Source organism: Lactuca serriola, chromosome 8, assembly GCF_051521515.1.
Source record: "Lactuca serriola cultivar US96UC23 chromosome 8, Lser_US96UC23_V15, whole genome shotgun sequence".
NCBI lineage: Eukaryota > Viridiplantae > Streptophyta > Magnoliopsida > Asterales > Asteraceae > Lactuca > Lactuca serriola.
This window is the reverse complement of record NC_136415.1, coordinates 89,592,198-89,600,472: the sequence shown is the minus strand read 5'-3', so window position 1 is coordinate 89,600,472 and position 8,275 is coordinate 89,592,198. Positions and strand designations below refer to the sequence as shown.

Here is an 8,275-nt window from a genome sequence, read left to right as displayed (position 1 = left end):
ATTATAAGGACCAAAAGTGTCAAAATGGCTAAAAAAAATGAGGACCAAAGTTGTCGAACCGTTAAATTTTTGTGGGCAAACTTTAAATATTAAAAGGTTTCTAAATAGAAAAGAGATCAAAGTTGTCAAACCGTTAAAGTTTTGTGGCCAAACCTTAAATATTAAAAGGTTCTTAAAAAATGTAAAAATATTGATTACAAGGACCAAAATTGTCAAAATGTCTAAAAAAATGAGGACCAAAGTTGTCAAACCGTTAAAGTTTTGTGGCCAAACTTTAAATATTAAAAGGTTCCTAAATAGAAAAGGGATCAAAGTTGTCAAACCGTTAAAGTTTTGTGGACAAACTTTAAATATTAAAAGGTTTCTAAATAGAAAAGGGATCAAAATTATCAAACCGTTAAAGTTTTGTGGCCAAACTTTAAATATTAAAAGGTTCCTAAAAAATATAAAAATATCAATTACAAGGACCAAAAGTGTCAAAATGACTAAAAAATGAGGACCAAAGTTGACAAAGTACAGGGACCAATTCTGCCAAAAAAAAACATAAAGTCCAAGGACTAAAATAGACAAAAGTTGTGAAAGTTTACTATTCATAAAAACAATTTCCATAATATATATATATAATAATGATTCAACATTATATGATAAATATGTAATATATTTTAAACTAAAAAAAATTAGGAATAAAAGTTATATCAATTGTCAACCAATAATATTGTTTACCAGAGTGATCATCTGAACCCTTTAATACCAAATAATTAAAATTTGTGTTATACCAATAAAAATTGATAATTTTAATCAGAAAACACGTCAAATAAGTGGAAAACATTAACACATGATAAAATAAGGTAATTGTTTTTTTTAATCTTAAAATAAACCATAACAAAACGGTGGCGCTGATGAGCGTGATAAGTTCTTCCACAAAATTGCACAGAACAACTTGTTTTGATACGTTCGCCTGCTTATTTGTGATGGTGACAATTCCTTTATCTATTTCATGCTGACCAACAATCACCATCCATGGAATCCGAAACTTTTCGGCAATATCAAAATGCTTAGTCAGCCTCTTACTCACAATGTAGTCTGCTTTCAGTCTTGCAGCCCAACACCTATCCACTAACTCAATTGCTAATGACTTGTCATCCCCCAATACGCTCACCAATATTTCCGTTTCAACCCCTCGGATTTCCTACACAACACAACACAACCATTACAAATCACATCATCCACAATTTCACCCCCTACAAGCTTTCAGTTTTTAAGACCAAAATTGAAAATAACTAAGGCTTCTAAATTTTAATTTACCTGGTTTTCATGTTTCGGGAGTTGTTCCATTATAGTGAGGATGCGGTCTATTCCAATACCAACACCAACTGCTGCCACGTGTTTTGTACCAAACATCCCAATCAGATTGTCAAAACGTCCACCACCAGCAATCGAACAACCATCTGTGGGCCCCTCTTTCAAAACAGCTTCAAATATAACTCCTGTGTAATAATCAAGTCCTCTCGCTAAACTCAAATCAAACACCACTTTCTCAATACATTTTCTCTTCTCCAAATAATTGAAAAGCTTCATTTGCTGAATCATTTTTCAGAAACTCGCTTCCTTTGTTCTTGAGTTGTGATGGTAATTTCAAAGGGTCTCCTTTTAGCACCACATATGACCCAATTTTCTCAACTGTCTCCGCATCTAACCCCTTCTCTTCAATCTAACAAGCAACAAAAAAATTAAAGAAAGTTACATGTTTGGTCCCTGTAGTTTTCCAAAATGATTCTGAACTTGTCCTTAAATGGTCCTTCACCCATATAAAATGACTTCAGAATTCGGACTTGAATTAATCGGATGTAAATTAATTTTGCGTACCATTTCCTTTTTAATTTCTTCAAATGATTGTTTGTCTAATTTGTCAATACTTGAACAAATGGTTCGCAATAATTTGTGATTAGGCACACCACATATTTCCAACATTCCATCCAATAACTTTCGATGATTCATCTTTATCTGCATCAAAAATAAGAAAAAAAAAATTGGTGAAGATAAGAGACAATAAGAGGAAACTATAACTCATTAAAAAGTTACAACAATAAAATATAATCTCTACAGAAAACTTACCATGTAATCACCAATATCGATCTCATCCAGCACTTCAATCAAGACTTTAACAACTTCAAAATCAGCTTCTATTGATTCATCACCCGAAATGTTAAAATCACCTTGATAGAATTCACGGAGTCTTACTTTAGATGGATTATCCCTTCTATCCACTCTTCCAATTTGGTATGCTTTGTATTTTGTGAGACCATTCATTGCAACATATCTAGCAAATGGAACTGTTAAGTCATACCGAAGGGTTAAAAGCTCTCCACCCTAACAAAAAAAAAAAATCAATGATGAATGATGATTATTACAAATTTATAACCATTAACAAATAAATGATATTTGATATTTGATATTTCACCTGGTCATCTAGATGAGACATCAACTTTGAATCTTCCCCATATTTTTCTGTAAGAGTTTCTCTTAATTCAAATGAAGGAGTCTCAAGACCCATAGCACCATGCCTCTTGAACACATTGACAATGGTTGTGGATGTTTTCTCTCTTGCAGCCATGTGTTCATTTGCAAAATCACGAGTTCCCTAAAAAGTTTAAAAGATATGTTAACAAACAAATATCTTGTCAATTTTATATAAATGAGATGTTAAAATGTAATATGTATTGTATATAACTCGATTCTTGTTACCTTGGGGATCTTGGGAAGCCTTCGTTTTTCATTGCTGTCAACGATTTCTTTCACTTTCTGTAGTAGATGCTCAAAGTCAGGGTCTTTTGAGTTCAATAAAGAGAGGAAACTGTATGCCACTTTCTTTATCAGATCTGAATCATCACTACTAGTTATCTTGCTAGTGATATCATACTGTAATCTATCCTTTATAAAGTGAATCAAAACACTTGTTCCTTTTCCTGTAATCTTCTTTCTCTTGTCCTTTTTACCAGATTTCAAATTTCCTCCATCAATGTCTTTTTGTGCTTTTATAAGCTCATTCCCCTCCAATGATATAAAAGAAACTGCTGCTTCCCAACAAAGGATCTTACTCACAAACGCAGACAAAACATAGATTTCATGTAAGGATTCAGTGTATCTTTTATCCATCTTGAGTGCAACAAAATGCATAATGGAGTCTCTCAGCTTTTCAAGATCAGGGCAATTATCATTGAAAATATCAACCAAACAAGGGAATAAGTTGTTTTTCATCAAAGCCTCTGCTCGGAGAAAACTACTCTCACCAAGATCCTGAAGAGCAAAAGCTAGAGGAGAGAAGAGTGTGACCAAATACTCGCTGACACCTCCAGTTACTAATGGGATAGAATTCAGTTCAATCCGAGTTGAGGTGTTGATTGATTTGCAGAGAGACCTCAAATGCCCATGGATTATGGGAATCTTATTAACTTGGTCAAATTGAAGATCACTGTGTAATTTGGATCCATTTAGCAAAACCTTTAAATCACTAGCGACAGCAGCTCTATCTTTGTCATACAGATCACCAGAATCCATGAACAGATTAAAAACACTGCAAGTGTCAGCCTTCAAGGCCTCACAAGACAAGGCTGCAACAGCATCAGCAACTTTGGTTAATGAGGAAGCAGTGTAGTCCAGGAGAGTGGAGATGCCAATAGAAGTAATATCTGTCCAGCAAGCTTTTGAAATATGAATGTCATCATCAAGGTCGAGAGTTAGGGTTTGAGTATTATTATTCAGGATATCGGTTATCTGAGAAGCAGAAGATGAGGAGAAACACCCGGATCCGGATCCGGATCGACCACGTAAGTGCTTGGACAGGAGAACAAGAATGGAAGCTCTGGCTTCCTCAGGGGTAAGAAAATCGGGAAGAGATAGCTGAAATTTATGACCAGAAGGTGGAGACGAAGATAGCTTCGAATGAGCAGAAGGATCAATCATGAGGAGATGAGGATGAGAAGCTATGGAGAATTCAAAGACAGAAGCCGAAGAAAGAGGGGAGTCTGTTCCACCTATCACCAGCACTCGTCTCTCGCCTTCCATATCTGCACCAAAACCAGAATCAGTAATTATCTATTGGCAATGAAACCAGGTGAAGGTATATTCAACTTCTAGTTTTTTCGATGTTAGTGATCAAAGTATTATCATTCATTAAACGTAGTAACTATCGTCGATTTCTGTCGAAAATATTGACGGAAATCTGAGTTGAATATATAATAATCCTCTTCAGCAATGCAGATAGTCGAGATTGATATATCAGTAACTTCAATTTTCTCCAGTATTCATCAACGTAGTTATTTTACTTGAACGAATTCAAAAGTTTAAAAATAAAATTACCAGTCAACGAATATTTTTCGGAAGGAATGCCGCAGTGATCGACGGTGTTGTGTGTGCTTCGGTGGTGGTGTGTCTCGCCGACTGGAAGAGGAGGGTTTATGACTTTGGCGGGAAGAAAAGGAAGGAGGTGGGGTCCGTATATTATTTTAGGGTTTTTTGTAATCTTTATATTATTTGTATTGTACAAAAAGACAAAAAGGTTAATAATTGGGCTTAGGACCGGGCCTCAACCTTTTTGAACTTGTCTTGGGCCGTACACCATAATCCAACTTTTCTTTTTACTAAAAATTTCATTTATATTTTTTAAACTTCAAATATTATTTCTTATCCTTTCAAACTTTAAAATTATATATATATATATATATATATATATATATATATATATATATATAGAGAGAGAGAGAGAGAGAGAGAGAGAGAGAGAGGTGAGTTCAATTGAGAAAATAAAAAAGGTTGAGAATGGGGGAATCATTCTCAGCCACTCATTTAATCTAAGCATAAAAAACACGGTGACAAACTTGTAAATATCGTAATAACCTTCAATCTCAAATACGCAACTATAGAGAATTCGATAACTGTTCGTTCATCATCAAAATTTTTCCTTCAACCTTCAATAATCATCCAGATTTCTTCAACTAAACCGAAATTTCTTCGTTGTTCATGAAATTGGAATCGGAGTTCTGGACTCGCAGTCACAATCGATATTGAGGGACTTGGAATCGATACTCACAGGTTCCCAATTGGATTTTCGGAAATCAAAATCAAATTGAGAAATCGATCAGAGATAGGATGTCGCATCTGAAGTCGAAATCGGAAGTATATGATGATTTGGAATTGATAACTTGATGTTTTTAACATTTTTAAAATAGTTAACTTGTTTGCACTCCAACTGTTTGATGAAATGCATAAATTAAATTACCACGTTATATTCACATATGAATATGTTTTCTCACCTGAATCAGTATATGATTATTAAAAACACAAAACAAATATGCAAGTCTGTATGTTATTCATATGTGAATAACATATAAAAATTATATATATTTGTCAAAATACCTTCAATATTCATAAGTGAATATACCTTGTAATATTCATATGTGAATATATTGTGTAATATTCATAAGTGAATATATCATCTAATATTCACAAGTAAATATACTCTGTAATATTCACATGTGATATACCATGTAATACTATGTAATATTCACATATGAAATATCATTTAATACTCATAAGTGAATATATCATCTAATATTCACAAGTGAATTCATCGTCCAATATTAAAATATGAATATACTATGTTTATTATATGTTATATTCATATATGAATGATACTTAAATTGTAAAAAAAAAATCATACTTTTTATTCATAAGTGAATAACGAATTTACTGTAATAAAACCTAACGCATTGTTATTCATTTATGAATAACGATAGCTGAAAATATAAAAAAAATAAATTTTTTATTTTACCTTAAAACTATATCAATATGGATGTTTACTTGTAGAGAATAAAAAATCATGAATTTTGGTATATTTAAAATCATTTTTTGATAAAAATAGCTTATAAAAATTAAAAAAAACGAAAAAAAAAACTATGTTTTTGTATATATTAAGGTAATTATTGGCATAGTTTAAGGAAATATGTTATGTTGGAAAACACATGTGCATTCGTTTCCCATTTCCGTCGGTACGTTGGAGGCTTTTGCGGCAAAAATAAATGATTGACTGAGAATGATTCCTCCATTCTCAACCTTTTTTTTTTCTCAATTGAACCCTCCCCCTATATATATATATATATATATATATATATATATATATATATATATATATATATATATATATATATATATATATATATATATATATATATATATATATATATATATATTAGCTCGTAATCTAATTAAGTTTAATTATCTTAATATTACAAAACTTATCTGAAAATCAAAATTTTATATGTTTATACTAAAATACCCTTATCAAATTAAAAACTAGCATTAAACCAATTAAAAATTCAATTAGGATTAAATCTAATTAAACACTACTAAACCTGGTGCCACTATTTCTTCCACGTCGAAGCTACGTTTCAAATATAGACTGAACTTCCTATTCTTCATTTTGCTAATTGTAAAAACAAGTGTTTAATATTATAATATTGTTAATGATATTTTTAATAAATTAAATTATGGTATAAAATTGAGAAAGTAACATAAAAAAAACAAAGTCTATAATAAAGCACATACGATTCTCATAATTGTATAAGATTGGGGTTATCATCTTTGCTAGACATCAAGGCTATGTTTGGCGTACTAGCTGAAAAACTAGCTGATAGCTGAAAAGCTAGTTGTTAAATAAAAAGTTAGTTGATAGCTGAAAAGTTAGCCGATAAAAAATGACATTTAAAGTAGCTGAGAAACTAGTTGAAATATATAAAATTACATAAAATGACATGTAAGAGTATGTGTTTCTATAATTAATTAAGGGGTATATTTGGAAAATTTTAAAAAAGCTCCTAAAAAGCTACTTAAAGCTAGTCTAAGTAGCTTTTCAAAAAGCTAGCTTATAAGCTACTTTTTGACTTACCAAACACGACAATATAAAAAAGCTCAAAAAATAAGCTACCTGATCAGCTAGCTGTGGCGCGCCAAACACAGTCTAATTAGCACCATTGGCATTCCATATCTAACAATGTCAGTAGATAAGAAGTTTGGCTATTTGAGGTTTGGTTAGCGGCTAATATTATTGGTTTAATGTTAATTTTTATTTAAAAAAAGGTATTTAAGTACAATCATGTGAAATTTTGATTTCTAAGTAAGTTTTTTAATATTCGATTAGTTTAAATCTAATTCAATTGTGAATTTGGATATATACTTGAGTTTTAGACTTTCAGAATAATATATATGTAATTTTAAAATTTACAAGGATATAAAAATAATATTTAAAGTTTCCGATAATAAACGAAATTTTCCCATGTTTTTAAAGTCACTAAAAATATATCATTGGACAATTTCTTTTTCTAACCAAATAAATATTTATTTAAAATTGATTATTATAAAGTATAAAAAGGGTGAAATTATGTGACTTGATTAGTATAAATTCATGTTTGTAAACATGTTTGTTATTTTTATCATCTTTATTTTGTCTTATCAGTCTTGGATTCTAAAATAGTATAGAATACAAGCCACTCACTTTGATAGTGTGAATGAATTTCTTAATTTCGAGCTACTTAGGGGATCTATCTAAGGAAAAGGAAAAGAGTTGTTGTAGTGTTGTCATTTATGGTTTATTTGGAAAACAAGAAACAATAAGATTTTCAAGGCGTTAAATATGAGTCCTGCAAAAACTGTTTAAGAGGTTATTACCCAGTCATATGCTTGGTTCAAATATAGAACCTCGAAGGTGTGTTGTAGATGGATTGATTATAGTATGTCTTCCTTTTGTTAGATCTCTATATTATATTCGCTTTTCTCCTTGTTATTACTCTACTTTGCATGCGTTTTGGTCACTTGTTAACCGTGTGACTTTTTATATATAATATATTTGTCGTTTCGAAAAAAATATTCATCTTGAATGTTGTAATTGTCGATCTCTAGAAGATATCATGATATTTAGTATAGATATATTCATTTTCTTGATATTTGATATATTTTAAAACTTGATTTCCTTTAAATTTATTTTATTACTAGTATTCATCTATGGTATCATCACTGCCTTGGTATTATAATCGTCTTCGTTTTCATTTTATGATAAACTAGATTATGATCCGCGTTAAACACGAACAATAATTAAATACATATCATATTAATAGGTGACTTTGTCTTATGTTGAATTTTAATAAAAAAAATGTTAGTTAGATTCATTTTTAAAGTTTTTAAACCGAACTTATTAGATGAGAATATTTAATATTTATATTAT

General features: G+C 30.7%; 1 pseudogene across 1 annotated transcript; it reads right to left on the bottom strand.

Moving 5' to 3' along the window:
- Positions 1-667: 667 nt before the first annotated feature.
- On the bottom strand, positions 668-4,472 carry LOC145067145 (histidine--tRNA ligase, cytoplasmic-like; annotated as a pseudogene). The gene is made up of 7 exons (XR_013688824.1): positions 4,360-4,472; positions 2,746-4,067; positions 2,462-2,641; positions 2,116-2,370; positions 1,867-2,004; positions 1,306-1,711; positions 668-1,189 (listed from the first exon to the last, which is right to left on the bottom strand). The product of XR_013688824.1 is annotated as a histidine--tRNA ligase, cytoplasmic-like (transcript).
- Between the last annotated feature and the right edge of the window lie 3,803 nt (positions 4,473-8,275).